At 40.3% G+C, this 13,960-nt stretch overlaps 16 non-coding genes across 16 annotated transcripts; all 16 read right to left on the bottom strand.

Annotated features, from left to right (window-relative positions):
- Window positions 1-6,860: 6,860 nt before the first annotated feature.
- Window positions 6,861-6,979, bottom strand: LOC146021843 (5S ribosomal RNA). The gene has a single exon (XR_014451317.1). It is a non-coding gene; the product is annotated as a 5S ribosomal RNA (ribosomal RNA).
- Window positions 6,980-7,325: 346 nt separating this feature from the next.
- LOC146021423 (5S ribosomal RNA) lies at window positions 7,326-7,444 on the bottom strand. Its single transcript, XR_014450910.1, has one exon. It is a non-coding gene; the product is annotated as a 5S ribosomal RNA (ribosomal RNA).
- A 345-nt stretch (window positions 7,445-7,789) lies between these two features.
- LOC146023282 (5S ribosomal RNA) lies at window positions 7,790-7,908 on the bottom strand. Its single transcript, XR_014452705.1, has one exon. It is a non-coding gene; the product is annotated as a 5S ribosomal RNA (ribosomal RNA).
- A 345-nt stretch (window positions 7,909-8,253) lies between these two features.
- LOC146021844 (5S ribosomal RNA) lies at window positions 8,254-8,372 on the bottom strand. The gene has a single exon (XR_014451318.1). It is a non-coding gene; the product is annotated as a 5S ribosomal RNA (ribosomal RNA).
- Window positions 8,373-8,718: 346 nt separating this feature from the next.
- LOC146021845 (5S ribosomal RNA) lies at window positions 8,719-8,837 on the bottom strand. Its single transcript, XR_014451319.1, has one exon. It is a non-coding gene; the product is annotated as a 5S ribosomal RNA (ribosomal RNA).
- Window positions 8,838-9,183: 346 nt separating this feature from the next.
- On the bottom strand, window positions 9,184-9,302 carry LOC146022720 (5S ribosomal RNA). The gene has a single exon (XR_014452164.1). It is a non-coding gene; the product is annotated as a 5S ribosomal RNA (ribosomal RNA).
- Window positions 9,303-9,647: 345 nt separating this feature from the next.
- On the bottom strand, window positions 9,648-9,766 carry LOC146023745 (5S ribosomal RNA). The gene has a single exon (XR_014453152.1). It is a non-coding gene; the product is annotated as a 5S ribosomal RNA (ribosomal RNA).
- Window positions 9,767-10,112: 346 nt separating this feature from the next.
- LOC146022731 (5S ribosomal RNA) lies at window positions 10,113-10,231 on the bottom strand. The gene has a single exon (XR_014452175.1). It is a non-coding gene; the product is annotated as a 5S ribosomal RNA (ribosomal RNA).
- A 345-nt stretch (window positions 10,232-10,576) lies between these two features.
- On the bottom strand, window positions 10,577-10,695 carry LOC146022182 (5S ribosomal RNA). The gene has a single exon (XR_014451648.1). It is a non-coding gene; the product is annotated as a 5S ribosomal RNA (ribosomal RNA).
- Window positions 10,696-11,039: 344 nt separating this feature from the next.
- Window positions 11,040-11,158, bottom strand: LOC146021794 (5S ribosomal RNA). The gene has a single exon (XR_014451271.1). It is a non-coding gene; the product is annotated as a 5S ribosomal RNA (ribosomal RNA).
- A 345-nt stretch (window positions 11,159-11,503) lies between these two features.
- On the bottom strand, window positions 11,504-11,622 carry LOC146021846 (5S ribosomal RNA). The gene has a single exon (XR_014451320.1). It is a non-coding gene; the product is annotated as a 5S ribosomal RNA (ribosomal RNA).
- Window positions 11,623-11,968: 346 nt separating this feature from the next.
- LOC146022183 (5S ribosomal RNA) lies at window positions 11,969-12,087 on the bottom strand. The gene has a single exon (XR_014451649.1). It is a non-coding gene; the product is annotated as a 5S ribosomal RNA (ribosomal RNA).
- Window positions 12,088-12,431: 344 nt separating this feature from the next.
- LOC146023204 (5S ribosomal RNA) lies at window positions 12,432-12,550 on the bottom strand. The gene has a single exon (XR_014452629.1). It is a non-coding gene; the product is annotated as a 5S ribosomal RNA (ribosomal RNA).
- Window positions 12,551-12,894: 344 nt separating this feature from the next.
- On the bottom strand, window positions 12,895-13,013 carry LOC146021847 (5S ribosomal RNA). The gene has a single exon (XR_014451321.1). It is a non-coding gene; the product is annotated as a 5S ribosomal RNA (ribosomal RNA).
- Window positions 13,014-13,359: 346 nt separating this feature from the next.
- Window positions 13,360-13,478, bottom strand: LOC146022745 (5S ribosomal RNA). Its single transcript, XR_014452187.1, has one exon. It is a non-coding gene; the product is annotated as a 5S ribosomal RNA (ribosomal RNA).
- A 344-nt stretch (window positions 13,479-13,822) lies between these two features.
- On the bottom strand, window positions 13,823-13,941 carry LOC146022184 (5S ribosomal RNA). The gene has a single exon (XR_014451650.1). It is a non-coding gene; the product is annotated as a 5S ribosomal RNA (ribosomal RNA).
- Window positions 13,942-13,960: the final 19 nt, after the last annotated feature.

Consider the following 13,960-nt stretch of genomic DNA (forward strand, 5'->3'; position numbering starts at 1 on the left):
TAAGTCTTTAGGTGATGGCTATTGTGTATGTTTGACCTCTTCTAAATGTCTGTGCTGGCAATAAAAAGAAAAAGTTGAGGGGGCGTGGCCTGACCGGGACCCGGAGTAGCTGCTTGATCTAGGAGCTCTGCACCTGAGGGCCACAATTCACCCTCTTGCAGCTGACCCCCTGCTGTATCTCGCCCCAGACTGCTGGTACTTAACAGCTGGACACCGGGGACACCTGCCGGGGATAGCTGCGGAGCCGGGGAACGTCTCCAGACGTTTCTGCAGGTTGCGGCCTACCCGCCGGGAGAAGCCGGGACCTAAATTTTGAGGCCTCGCCGGGATTTGAGCTCCGGAGCGGCGTCCGCGGACGTACGGAGCCGCAAAAGGTACCTAAAGACATTAGCTCTCCCCCCTGCCTCTCCCCTACCTCCGGGGGCCCTCCCAAGGCGCCCTGATAATATCAATAACGAACAGAAGTGAGGGGGGATCTGATTTAGCTGCCTCTCAGTGACTGTACCTCTGCAGCAGCGGCGGCCATTTTACTTCACTCTGTCACATTAGACAGTCACTGGAATTGTGTTACAGCGTTTTATAACCTGCTCAATCCCTATAATACCTTACCTACCTCTCTCAGCTTGGACTCCAGCTGCCTGGGGATTGATACAGGCTCATAATCTATCCTTCTGTGCATACAGCAATTTACATTATATATTACAGCAGTGTTCTCCTTCCCTGGTCCTTAGCTACAAGTGGATCCTGTCATCTTCCACCAGTCCCCCCCTGAATTCTCTGTGATCCAGACTAGCATTGCATATACATTGTATGAATCATCACTGAACCCTATTAGGGCAGTGCTGGCCACTCTGCGAGCTGTGACAGTTTGTGGGCCTGCAGGTCAGGATACAACCTACAGATGGTCTCGAGTCTCTTAATATATTTCTACCTGACTCAATTCACAGAAATTCCTATCTACAAGCTTCGCATGCAAAAACTTGTTAGACTGTACTAGGCACCTCGCCACAAGGTCCCGCCTTGATCATCATCTCAGTGACACTCTGAAACTGACACTCACTTCAATATATTGAATAATTTTGATTCCTACTACCACACATATGGATAAGTTCCGGTCTACCCCTAACCAAACACAACCTCTTCAGCAACGTCAGGAGAAACGACGTGCTGACCCCAACATGACATCCGATTCAGAAACTACAGCCTTATCACCGGCGTCAAAAAAATCAGTTGCTGCACAAGACTCTTATGTTACTTATAACGATGTAGTGGAGGCCATAAAAGCAACCATGGGTCCACTACTGACTAAAGCTGTAGCGGACATATCTTCACAACTACAACACCTTACGCATAGAGTGGACGAAACGGAACACAGAGTGGGCGAAATGTTCCACGATGTGTCACACCTTAAGCAAACAGTCCCCAGATTGGATAAAAGCAATTACCAGTTATGGAATAAGGTCGACGACCTTGAAAACCGTTCTCGCCGGAACAATATCCGCTTGGTTGGCCTACCAGAATCAATCAAAGGACCGGCTTTGGCTCATTTCGTAAGAAATACCCTGCCTACACTTCTAAACATCGAAGCTGAATGTCGGGACCTGATAATCGAAAGAGTTCACCGTGTAGGACAACATTCTCCTACCACACCCAACCGCCCCCGAGTTGTCCTATTCCGTTGCCTTAATTATCTTCATAAACAAGCCATTTGGTCTGCCTCGAGAAACAAAAAAGACATCATTTGGGAATCATCCAAATTGTTCCTGTTTCAAGATTTTTCAGTGGAACTGTCTCGGGCTCGGAAGGCCTTTTCCCCAATCTGCTCCCGCCTGGTGACTGACCAGCGAAAATTTGCGTTGATATATCCTGCCAAGCTCAGAATTTTCAATGGAACTGCCTATAATGACTTTAATACACCAGCAGACGCTGAGGCCTTTTTGAAAGATGAGAGACGTTCAGCTTCTTTCTCCCAGGATATCTCAGATCCACCTTCAGATGCCCATTGAGTGCCGCAAGTTCTCTACTATATATAACTGTTTTACTACCTAAGGTTTAATTTTACTAGTCCAATTTATATTGCTTAAACACTAATGATAGAAATGTTTACTGAAGCTCTTGTAGTTGTAATACTAATATTGAGAATCTAGCTAATCTCATTATACCAACTGATTTCCTCTACTGATAATTAGTTGCGGAATCCTGTTTATAGAGTGTGTTCTGTTTCTTTATATTGTTTTCATGATGCGTTAGATGACTAGGGCCGGGACCTTCTTTTACTTCGAACGTAATCATTATGTCCGAGGTTAGAAAGCCCAACTCCCGGATTGTATGCTACTTTGTGATATTTACATTATATACTATGTTTAAATTCAGGCCGGAGTTATACTCTCAGGCCTATTCAGGTTGTTTATTGTTTTTCCCCTGTCTGTTTGTCTGTCTCCTTCCATATGTTTCTGCCCATTCCCCTTCTTTTATTAATCTAAGATTTAGCGGTACTGGTATCAATGTTATTACCTGGTTTTCATACAGCACCCCCATCACTTAGATGACTGTTAAAATAGGTACTTGGAACGTGAGGGGCGTTAATTCCCCCGCCAAGAGACGGAAATTGCTTACGTATATTACTAAACAGAAACTAGACATAGCTTGCCTCCAAGAAACCCACCTAACAGCAGCGGAAACTCTTAAGTTGCAAATGATGGGATGGAAGGTATTAGCGGCTGCTCCCTACAATTCCAAATCCCGCGGGGTGGCAATATTAGTTAGACGGAACTTGGCAATTTTGGTCTCTTTAATCGATGCTGACCCGGAGGGTCGTTATCTAATCACTGAGATGACTCTTGATGATCAACCTTATATATTATGTACCGTATATGCCCCAAATGTCTATAGAAAATCATTTTTCTCTACATTGTTCTCCAAACTAATAACCCGTACCTCTGCTCCACTGATTTTATTAGGAGATTTTAACCTTGTCTCTTCTCCCATTTTAGACAAATCTTCCTCACAGAAATCACCCAACACACTACCAAAGTTAGGAGTTCCTGCGTTGGCCAAACAACTTCATTTGGTAGATACATGGAGAGCCGTTAACCCTACGGAGAGAGACTATACTTGCCTCTCAGCAGCCCATCAAACCCTCTCTAGAATTGATTACATTCTAGTAGCCACCTCTCTTTTCCCTAATATAAATGAAGTCACCATCGAGCCAATTTGTCTTTCAGACCATGCACTAGTGTGGATAACACTTCAAACTAATGTAAATAAAGGCCCTTTCCGATTATGAAAATTTCCTACATATCTTTCCCAATCCATATCCTTCCGAAACAAATTAGATGCTGCTTGGATGGATTTTAAAAATGCAAACTCAGATTGTGAGGTCACTGATCCTTCCTTGTTTTGGCAGACTGGTAAAGCGGTCCTTCGAGGCGTTATTATTTCATATGTGGCCGCAGAAAACAAGAAAATGTCCACTTCTTATCTTGAGTTACAATCCAACTTAACTAATTCATTCCAGACCTTTAAATCAGCCCCCACTTTGATAAATAAAACAGCTTATAACACAGCAAAAATACATTTTGATGAATTCTTAAAGACTAAAAGTGACCGCTACCTTTTTTCCTCTAATTTTAGATTTCATAGATATGGGAATAAAACTGGCAAACTCTTATCCAACTTATTACGAGGGACTCAACCCTCAATGTTAGTCCACCCCCTACGCAATGTAGATGGCTCTATGACGACTTCGAGCGACCAACTCACTGATGTGATGAAGAATTTTTATTCCAAAATTTACTCTGAATCTGTTCATACAGACCCCACTTTCACTATGAACTTACCCCCGAACCCTTGGGTGTTTCCCACCCTGCCACAACTACCGGAAGAGTTCTCACAAAGATTAGAAGCTCCCGTCACGATTGAAGAAGTCACAAGGGTAATTCAGCAATCTAAACCCTACAAGGCCCCTGGTCCAGATGGTCTGTCTGCAGAGTTCTATAAAATTTTATTGCCTCGGTTTGGGGAGAGCTTGGTGGCCTTTTATAACAATATTATTCTCTCTCATACAATACCACTTTACTTTAATTCCGCAGTCATCAGGTTACTCCCCAAGCCGGGCAAAGATCTATCTCTACCTGGGTCCTACAGACCTATCTCTTTACTTAATTATGATTATAAATTATTTACAAAAATTTTGGCGGATCGCCTGAAACAGTTTTTGCCTCAGATTATCCATCCCGACCAGACAGGCTTCATTCTGGGGCGGCATTCTGTAGTAAATGTGCGGAGGCTATTGGGAGCGATACACTATTCTAAACACTCATCCCTTACCTCTCCTAAACTAATAGTCTCATTTGACGCCGAAAAGGCATTTGATCTAATAAAATGGGATTACCTTTTCACAACACTTGCTCAATTTGGCTTTTCCCCTGGCTTCATTACTATTCTCCGTACCCTTTATCACGCGCCATTATCTCAAATGTCATGTAACGGCTCGATATCTTTACCTTTTAATATTTCTAAAGGCACTAGACAAGGATGCCCACTATCCCCTCTGTTATTTGCCATCGCAATAGAGCCATTAGCAATTGCTATACGCAATTCATCCCTAATCGAAGGCATTAATATTCAATCATACTCACTTAAGGTATCCCTTTATGCAGACGATATGATACTGTATCTCTCTAATCCTGAGACTTCTTTACCTGCAGTCCTTGACCTAATTGCCTCCTTCGGCGTGATTTCTGGTTACAAAGTTAATCTAGACAAATCGGAAATTCTTCCAATACAGGGGACTCCATCCTATTTTCAATCACTACCTGTTCTCCAATCTTTCCACATCTCGGATAAGTCCATTAAGTATTTGGGTATTCACATCCCCTCTGACTTATCGGAGCTCTATAAATTAAATTTCACCCCTATGATAAATAATATAAAAAGTTACTTAGATAATTGGATGTCCTTGCCCATCTCCCTATTAGGGAGACTGGCAGCCATAAAGAGTGTGCTGTTCCCAAAGCTTTTTTACATAATGCAGATGATACCGATAAAGTTGCTGACCAAAGATTTGAAGACATTGAACTCTCTTCTCTCCCGGTTTTTGTGGCAGGGGAAACGACCTCGAATAGCCTATGCTAAATTGATATTACCCCGGCAGAAAGGAGGTTTGGGCTTTCCTGATCTAGCTCATTACTCCAACGCCATATTTTTTCGATACATCAGTGATTGGTTGCTCGAAACTAGCTCGTTTACAGACTACAAATTAGACTCTGCATTATTTTCCCCATACTCACCAAATGGTTTGTTACACTCTAAATGTTCGGAGCTACCTACTTTTATTAAGGAACACTTACTGTTTACAGATACCTACCATGCCTGGAAAACTATCAATAAGAAATTCCATTGTAGCCCTCTTTATTCTCCATATGTCTCGTTATGGGGCAACCCAGCCTTCCCTCCATCACTGTCCAATATAACGTTTTTCCAATGGAAAGAGAAGGGTTTGGCATCAATTGCAAAAGTTTTTGACCCAGGAGGCATTTTACGCCCATTCACGGACCTTCAGTCCACCTACAGTCTCCCTAACCATAACTTTTACATGTATCTCCAAGTCAGACATTATGCTAGGTCCCTGCCTACCCCTGCTTCAACTGATAACACAGCAATCCTTTTCCTCTCCTTTCTCAAACTTTTATCTACCATTCCGTACAAAATTAGTACACTATATATACCATTAGTTTCTCTGTTGGCTTCTGATAGTTGGTCCCTAACCACACATAAATGGATGACAGATATTCCCGAAATAAGATTGCAGTCAGATCTCCTGTCTCAGTATGAACCCACACTAAAATATTTACATTCCTCTTACCTACAAGAGGTCCATATTAGAATGCTACACAGGGCTTACATCTCCCCCCCCTGCACAAAGGAAATATATGAACGCTCTTGAAACTGGTGCCTGTATCAAATGTAAAAAATCTCATGCTGATTTTATTCACTGTATATGCAATGCAGAAAAATAAAAAAATTCTGGCACAAAATTGTACAATTTATTAATATTATGTTTTCCACCCATCTGTCTCCTGATCCCCTGGCATGTATTTGTGGGAATTTTAAAAATTGGAACTTGGGTCAGGATAAAAAGTTTAAAATACGTATATTAGCTGTAATTATCACTGTTGCAAAAAAAGCAATTCTAATTCACTGGACTCGGAGATCTACCCCTTCTCTTGCAGAAGTAAAACAAAAATTACTGCAGGTTTTATATTGTGATAGACGCTCAACTATTCCCGATATTGAGTCCGGAGTTGAAAATTTTTATAAAAAATGGGAGTTCTTTATTAATATATTAGATAAGCAGACCAAAGACCATATAATGAAACTGTTTGAGAATACCACCTGGAACCTACTTCGACAGATTTCCACCGGAGTATGATGTTACCTATTGATCTAAATATCTAAGTGATAAGGTATCTTTCTGTTCTTAGTAATAACTTTGTTATCATTAATGTATGCTTATACAGCTTCCCCCTATTCGCTATATTTTTCTTCCCCCTATGTGTGTCCCTTTTGTCTGCTCCCCCCCCCCCCATTTCTTAAAACTTGTTTTAGTTTAAAGTGTGTAAACAAAGCGCTCAATGAATCATTACTTTATTGCTGTTTGCAAGTCTATTATTTTAGACTAATTTCTAATGACAGAATTGTATTTTCTGAATGTGGATCATTTTGACCGTAATGATTGTTTTTTCTCTTATGTGAAAATTTAATAAAATATCTTTAAAAAAAAAAAAAAAAAAAAAAAAAGAAAAAGTTTCCAATTTAAATAGATAGAGAATAAAAACAATTTGACAGTAATGTGAAAAAACCTACAGCACCTGGTGTTCCCATGTGGTCTCCCACCCAAGTACTAACCAGGCCCAACACTGCTTAGCTTCCAAGATCAGACGAGATTGGGCCTATCCAATGTGGTATGGCTGTAGGTGAGATACATGCACTTTTTTGCCCTCTTCTACTTCTATCACCAGGTAAGCTAATAAAAAAGTTTCCTAACTGTTTTGGCTTAATGAAAAAAATCATGTTTTGGTAATGTAAAAAGACCTACAGGACATGATATTAGCAGGGGATCTTAAATGAAACTACTAAAGAGGCTCATACACTGTTTAGCTGCCAAAAGCAGTTGGAATTGGGCCTAAACAGTGTGGTAAGTCTTTAGGTGATGGCTATTATGTCTGTTTGACCTCTTCCAAATGTCTGTACTGGCAATAAAAAGAAAAAGTTTCCAATTTAAATAGCTAGAGAATAAAAACAATTTGCCAGTAATGTGAAAAAACCTACAGCACCTGGTGTTCCCATGTGGTCTCCCACCCAAGTACTAACCAGGCCCAACACTGTTTAGCTTCCAAGATCAGACGAGATTGGGCATATCCAATGTGGTATGGCTGTAGGTGAGATAGAGGCACTTTTTTGCCCTCTTCTACTTCTATCACCAGGTAAGCTAATAAAAAAGTTTCCTAACTGTTTTTGCTTACTGAAAAAAATCATGTGTTGGCAATGTAAAAAGACCTACAGGACATGATATTAGCAGGGGATCTTAAATTAAACTACTAAAGAGGCTCAACACTGTTTAGCTGCCAAAAGCAGTTGGAATTGGGCCTAAACAGTGTGGTAAGTCTTTAGGTGATGGCTATTGTGTCTGTTTGACCTCTTACAAATGTCTCTACAGGCAATAAAAAGAAAAAGTTTCCAATTTAAATAGCTAAAGAATAAAAACAATTTGCCAGTAATGTGGAAAAACCTACAGCACCTGGTATTCCCATGTGGTCTCCCACCCAAGTACTAACCAGGCCCAACACTGCTTAGCTTCCAAGATCAGACGAGATTGGGCATATCCAATGTGGTATGGCGGCAGGTGAGATACAGCCACTTTTTTGCCCTCTTCTACTTCTATCACCAGGTAAGCTAATAAAAAAGTTTCGTAACTGTTTTTGCTTACTGAAAAAAATCATGTGTTGGCAATGTAAAAAGACCTACAGGACATGATATTAGCAGGGGATCTTAAATTAAACTACTAAAGAGGCTCAACACTGTTTAGCTGCCAAAAGCAGTTGGAATTGGGCCTAAACAGTGTGGTAAGTCTTTAGGTGATGGCTATTGTGTATGTTTGACCTCTTCTAAATGTCTGTGCTGGCAATAAAAAGAAAAAGTTTCCAATTTAAATAGATAGAGAATAAAAACAATTTGCCAGTAATGTGAAAAAACCTACAGCACCTGGTGTTCCCATGTGGTCTCCCACCCAAGTACTAACCAGGCCCAACACTGCTTAGCTTCCAAGATCAGACGAGATTGGGCCTATCCAATGTGGTATGGCTGTAGGTGAGATACAGGCACTTTTTTTGCCCTCTTCTACTTCTATCACCAGGTAAGCTAATAAAAAAGTTTCCTAACTGTTTTTGCTTACTGAAAAAAATCATGTTTTGGCAATGTAAAAAGACCTACATGACAAGATATAAGCAGGGGATCTTAAATTAAACTACTAAAGAGGCTCAACACTGTTTAGCTGCCAAAAGCAGTTGGAATTGGGCCTAAACAGTGTGGTAAGTCTTTAGGTGATGGCTATTGTGTATGTTTGACCTCTTCTAAATGTCTGTGCTGGCAATAAAAAGAAAAAGTTTCCAATTTAAATAGATAGAGAATAAAAACAATTTGACAGTAATGTGAAAAAACCTACAGCACCTGGTGTTCCCATGTGGTCTCCCACCCAAGTACTAACCAGGCCCAACACTGCTTAGCTTCCAAGATCAGACGAGATTGGGCCTATCCAATGTGGTATGGCTGTAGGTGAGATACATGCACTTTTTTGCCCTCTTCTACTTCTATCACCAGGTAAGCTAATAAAAAAGTTTCCTAACTGTTTTGGCTTAATGAAAAAAATCATGTTTTGGTAATGTAAAAAGACCTACAGGACATGATATTAGCAGGGGATCTTAAATGAAACTACTAAAGAGGCTCATACACTGTTTAGCTGCCAAAAGCAGTTGGAATTGGGCCTAAACAGTGTGGTAAGTCTTTAGGTGATGGCTATTATGTCTGTTTGACCTCTTCCAAATGTCTGTACTGGCAATAAAAAGAAAAAGTTTCCAATTTAAATAGCTAGAGAATAAAAACAATTTGCCAGTAATGTGAAAAAACCTACAGCACCTGGTGTTCCCATGTGGTCTCCCACCCAAGTACTAACCAGGCCCAACACTGCTTAGCTTCCAAGATCAGACGAGATTGGGCATATCCAATGTGGTATGGCTGTAGGTGAGATAGAGGCACTTTTTTGCCCTCTTCTACTTCTATCACCAGGTAAGCTAATAAAAAAGTTTCCTAACTGTTTTTGCTTACTGAAAAAAATCATGTGTTGGCAATGTAAAAAGACCTACAGGACATGATATTAGCAGGGGATCTTAAATTAAACTACTAAAGAGGCTCAACACTGTTTAGCTGCCAAAAGCAGTTGGAATTGGGCCTAAACAGTGTGGTAAGTCTTTAGGTGATGGCTATTGTGTATGTTTGACCTCTTCTAAATGTCTGTGCTGGCAATAAAAAGAAAAAGTTTCCAATTTAAATAGATAGAGAATAAAAACAATTTGACAGTAATGTGAAAAAACCTACAGCACCAGGTGTTCCCATGTGGTCTCCCACCCAAGTACTAACCAGGCCCAACACTGCTTAGCTTCCAAGATCAGACGAGATTGGTCCTATCCAATGTGGTATGGCTGTAGGTGAGATGCACGCACTTTTTTGCCCTCTTCTACTTCTATCACCAGGTAAGCTAATAAAAAAGTTTCCTAACTGTTTTGGCTTAATGAAAAAAATCATGTTTTGGTAATGTAAAAAGACCTACAGGACATGATATTAGCAGGGGATCTTAAATGAAACTACTAAAGAGGCTCATACACTGTTTAGCTGCCAAAAGCAGTTGGAATTGGGCCTAAACAGTGTGGTAAGTCTTTAGGTGATGGCTATTATGTCTGTTTGACCTCTTCCAAATGTCTGTACTGGCAATAAAAAGAAAAAGTTTTCAATTTAAATAGCTAGAGAATAAAAACAATTTGCCAGTAATGTGAAAAAACCTACAGCACCTGGTGTTCCCATGTGGTCTCCCACCCAAGTACTAACCAGGCCCAACACTGCTTAGCTTCCAAGATCAGACGAGATTGGGCATATCCAATGTGGTATGGCTGTAGGTGAGATAGAGGCACTTTTTTGCCCTCTTCTACTTCTATCACCAGGTAAGCTAATAAAAAAGTTTCGTAACTGTTTTTGCTTACTGAAAAAAATCATGTGTTGGCAATGTAAAAAGACCTACAGGACATGATATTAGCAGGGGATCTTAAATTAAACTACTAAAGAGGCTCAACACTGTTTAGCTGCCAAAAGCAGTTGGAATTGGGCCTAAACAGTGTGGTAAGTCTTTAGGTGATGGCTATTGTGTCTGTTTGACCTCTTCCAAATGTCTGTACTGGCAATAAAAAGAAAAAGTTTCCAATTTAAATAGCTAGAGAATAAAAACAATTTGCCAGTAATGTGAAAAAACCTACAGCACCAGGTGTTCCCATGTGGTCTCCCACCCAAGTACTAACCAGGCCCAACACTGCTTAGCTTCCAAGATCAGACGAGATTGGGCCTATCCAATGTGGTATGGCTGTAGGTGAGATACATGCTCTTTTTTGCCCTCTTCTCTTCTATCACCAGGTAAGCTAATAAAAAAGCTTCCTAACTGTTTTTGCTTACTGAAAAAAATCATGTGTTGGTAATGTAAAAAGACCTACAGGACATGATATTAGCAGGGGATCTTAAATGAAACTACTAAAGAGGCTCAACACTGTTTAGCTGCCAAAAGCAGTTGGAATTGGGCCTAAACAGTGTGGTTAGTCTTTAGGTGATGGCTATTGTGTCTGTTTGACCTCTTACAAATGTCTCTACAGGCAATAAAAAGAAAAAATTTCCAATTTAAATAGCTAGAGAATAAAAACAATTTGCCAGTAATGTGAAAAAACCTACAGCACCTGGTATTCCCATGTGGTCTCCCACCCAAGTACTAACCAGGCCCAACACTGCTTAGCTTCCAAGATCAGACGAGATTGGGCATATCCAATGTGGTATGGCTGTAGGTGAGATACAGCCACTTTTTTGCCCTCTTCTACTTCTATCACCAGGTAAGCTAATAAAAAAGTTTCGTAACTGTTTTTGCTTACTGAAAAAAATCATGTGTTGGCAATGTAAAAAGACCTACAGGACATGATATTAGCAGGGGATCTTAAATTAAACTACTAAAGAGGCTCAACACTGTTTAGCTGCCAAAAGCAGTTGGAATTGGGCCTAAACAGTGTGGTAAGTCTTTAGGTGATGGCTACTGTGTATGTTTGACCTCTTCTAAATGTCTGTGCTGGCAATAAAAAGAAAAAGTTTCCAATTTAAATAGATAGAGAATAAAAACAATTTGCCAGTAATGTGAAAAAACCTACAGCACCTGGTGTTCCCATGTGGTCTCCCACCCAAGTACTAACCAGGCCCAACACTGCTTAGCTTCCAAGATCAGACGAGATTGGGCCTATCCAATGTGGTATGGCTGTAGGTGAGATACATGCACTTTTTTGCCCTCTACTACTTCTATCACCAGGTAAGCTAATAAAAAAGTTTCCTAACTGTTTTGGCTTAATGAAAAAAATCATGTTTTGGTAATGTAAAAAGACCTACAGGACATGATATTAGCAGGGGATCTTAAATGAAACTACTAAAGAGGCTCATACACTGTTAAGCTGCCAAAAGCAGTTGGAATTGGGCCTAAACAGTGTGGTAAGTCTTTAGGTTATGGCTATTGTGTCTGTTTGACCTCTTCCAAATGTCTGTACTGGCAAAAAAAAGAAAAAGTTTCCAATTTAAATAGCTAGAGAATAAAAACAATTTGCCAGTAATGTGAAAAAACCTACAGCACCAGGTGTTCCCATGTGGTCTCCCACCCAAGTACTAACCAGGCCCAACACTGCTTAGCTTCCAAGATCAGACGAGATTGGGCCTATCCAATGTGGTATGGCTGTAGGTGAGATACATGCTCTTTTTTGCCCTCTTCTCTTCTATCACCAGGTAAGCTAATAAAAAAGCTTCCTAACTGTTTTTGCTTACTGAAAAAAATCATGTGTTGGTAATGTAAAAAGACCTACAGGACATGATATTAGCAGGGGATCTTAAATTAAACTACTAAAGAGGCTCAACACTGTTTAGCTGCCAAAAGCAGTTGGAATTGGGCCTAAACAGTGTGGTAAGTCTTTAGGTGATGGCTATTGTGTATGTTTGACCTCTTCTAAATGTCTGTGCTGGCAATAAAAAGAAAAAGTTTCCAATTTAAATAGATAGAGAATAAAAACAATTTGCCAGTAATGTGAAAAAAACTACAGCACCTGGTGTTCCCATGTGGTCTCCCACCCAAGTACTAACCAGGCCCAACACTGCTTAGCTTCCAAGATCAGACGAGATTGGGCCTATCCAATGTGGTATGGCTGTAGGTGAGATACAGGAACTTTTTGCCCTCTTCTACTTCTATCACCAGGTAAGCTAATAAAAAAGTTTCCTAACTGTTTTTGCTTACTGAAAAATATCATGTTTTGGCAATGTAAAAAGACCTACATGACATGATATAAGCAGGGGATCTTAAATTAAACTACTAAAGAGGCTCAACACTGTTTAGCTGCCAAAAGCAGTTGGAATTGGGCCTAAACAGTGTGGTAAGTCTTTAGGTGATGGCTATTGTGTATGTTTGACCTCTTCTAAATGTCTGTGCTGGCAATAAAAAGAAAAAGTTTCCAATTTAAATAGATAGAGAATAAAAACAATTTGCCAGTAATGTGAAAAAACCTACAGCACCTGGTGTTCCCATGTGGTCTCCCACCCAAGTACTAACCAGGCCCAACACTGCTTAGCTTCCAAGATCAGACGAGATTGGGCCTATCCAATGTGGTATGGCTGTAGGTGAGATAGAGGCACTTTTTTGCCCTCTTCTACTTCTATCACCAGGTAAGCTAATAAAAAAGTTTCCTAACTGTTTTGGCTTAATGAAAAAAATCATGTTTTGGTAATGTAAAAAGACCTACAGGACATGATATTAGCAGGGGATCTTAAATGAAACTACTAAAGAGGCTCATACACTGTTTAGCTGCCAAAAGCAGTTGGAATTGGGCCTAAACAGTGTGGTAAGTCTTTAGGTGATGGCTATTATGTCTGTTTGACCTCTTCCAAATGTCTGTACTGGCAATAAAAAGAAAAAGTTTCAAATATAAATAGCTAGAGAATAAAAACAATTTGCCAGTAATGTGAAAAAACCTACAGCACCTGGTGTTCCCATGTGGTCTCCCACCCAAGTACTAACCAGGCCCAACACTGCTTAGCTTCCAAGATCAGACGAGATTGGGCATATCCAATGTGGTATGGCTGTAGGTGAGATAGAGGCACTTTTTTGCCCTCTTCTACTTCTATCACCAGGTAAGCTAATAAAAAAGTTTCGTAACTGTTTTTGCTTACTGAAAAAAATCATGTGTTGGCAATGTAAAAAGACCTACAGGACATGATATTAGCAGGGGATCTTAAATTAAACTACTAAAGAGGCTCAACACTGTTTAGCTGCCAAAAGCAGTTGGAATTGGGCCTAAACAGTGTGGTAAGTCTTTAGGTGATGGCTATTGTGTCTGTTTGACCTCATCCAAATGTCTGTACTGGCAATAAAAAGAAAAAGTTTCCAATTTAAATAGCTAGAGAATAAAAACAATTTGCCAGTAATGTGAAAAACCTACAGCACCAGGTGTTCCCATGTGGTCTCCCACCCAAGTACTAACCAGGCCCAACACTGCTTAGCTTCCAAGATCAGACGAGATTGGGCCTATCCAATGTGGTATGGCTGTAGGTGAGATACATGCTCTTTTTT

The sequence above is a fragment of the Crinia signifera genome, chromosome 7 (assembly GCF_055691185.1).
Source record: "Crinia signifera chromosome 7, ASM5569118v1, whole genome shotgun sequence".
NCBI classification, from domain to species: domain Eukaryota; kingdom Metazoa; phylum Chordata; class Amphibia; order Anura; family Myobatrachidae; genus Crinia; species Crinia signifera.